A 1745-nucleotide genomic window follows, 5' to 3' on the forward strand; every position below is an offset into this window, starting at 1 on the left:
CTTAATTTGTGTAAAAAATTCAACTTGGTTGATTATTTTGCGAGGAGGCAATACTATTTTCTATTCATTTATTATAATAGTTACGATTCAATAATTCTTAACAATAATTTTATAAAATTATTTAATATTTTCATTTATTTTTAAATTTAAAGAAAACAACTTTTAATGATAGTTATTATGAGAAGAGTAAAGTAACAAGTTTTTGTTGGTATGTTTGATTTTACTTTTGTCACGAGAATTAATTTAAGTAAAACATATGCATGTGAGCTTTTGTATTTACAATTGAATTTTAACCTGAATTTATTATTGACTCATTTTTATATAAAATAAATAAATTTAAACATAAATCAGAAGATTCAATCCATTTGTAATTAAAATCAAAATCATAAAATTAATTTATTTAAAAAAAAATTGTCTACGTAAATTCAAACACACGTTTTGAGTTTTTATGAGCCTTTTCTGTAAGACCATAGTTAATATATTCATTTTATATCAAAGTATGATAAAATTATCTCCTGTATATTGATATATTTAATATTGATTTTTCACATTTATGAGATTTTAATAGTATTAATTAGGATTAGAACAATTTTTTTTTTCAATAAATATTTATAATTAAGACATTCGAAATAAAAATAATAGTTGAAAAGTTCATATATTTAATTAATACGGTGTGCTAGTGGACAACTTGTGTGCATACAATTAGGGGTGACACATGTAGATCCATTTTCGACCTTTTTATAGCGATTTAGATTGGATCTCGGGTTAGATGGTCGAATTTACTAGGTTGAAGGGTTAATGTGTTTTGAGTAGTTTTTCATAAAAAAAGTTCTTACTAGATTAAATCTAACACTAAAGAGTAACTTTGACGAGAAAAACAAACCAAAACACATATAAATTATAATATCTTTCTGGGTGAGACGGCGGTCATGGTGACGGCTGAGGCTGTGGGCGGCGGGTTGAGAGTGAGAGTAGAAAATGCGTGATAGAATAAGTTATGAGTTTCAAAGGCATATGTGATATGTGATAGAGTAACTTATGAGTTTCAAAGGCATATGTGATTCACTAAGTTATGAGTTTCAAGTGTTTATATATATATAAAGGCGGCGGGTTGAGAGCGAGAGTGGAAAATGTGAGAGATTTCCTATTTGCATATGTGTGATAGAGTAAGTCGGGTTGAGAGTGAGAGTAGAAAATGTGTGATAGAATAAGTTATGAGTTTCAAAGGCATATGTGATATGTGATATGTGATAGAGTAACTTATGAGTTTCAAAGGCATATATGATATGTGATATGTGATAGAGTAACTTATGAGTTTCAAAGGCATATATGATATGTGATATGTGATAGAGTAACTTATGAGTTTCAAAGGCATATATGATATGTGATATGTGATAGAGTAACTTATGAGTTTCAAAGGCATATATGATTCACTAAGTTATGAGTTTCAAGTGTTTATATATATATAAGGGCGGCGGATTGAGAGCGAGAGTGGAAAATGTGAGAGATTTCCTATTTGCATATGTGTGATAGAGTAAGTCGGGTTGAGAGTGAGAGTAGAAAATGCGTGATAGAATAAGTTATGAGTTTCAAAGGCATATGTGATATGTGATATGTGATAGAGTAACTTATGAGTTTCAAAGGCATATATGATATGTGATATGTGATAGAGTAACTTATGAGTTTCAAAGGCATATATGATATGTGATATGTGATAGAGTAACTTATGAGTTTCAAAGGCATAT

The sequence above is a fragment of the Cicer arietinum genome, chromosome 4 (assembly GCF_000331145.2).
Source record: "Cicer arietinum cultivar CDC Frontier isolate Library 1 chromosome 4, Cicar.CDCFrontier_v2.0, whole genome shotgun sequence".
NCBI lineage: Eukaryota > Viridiplantae > Streptophyta > Magnoliopsida > Fabales > Fabaceae > Cicer > Cicer arietinum.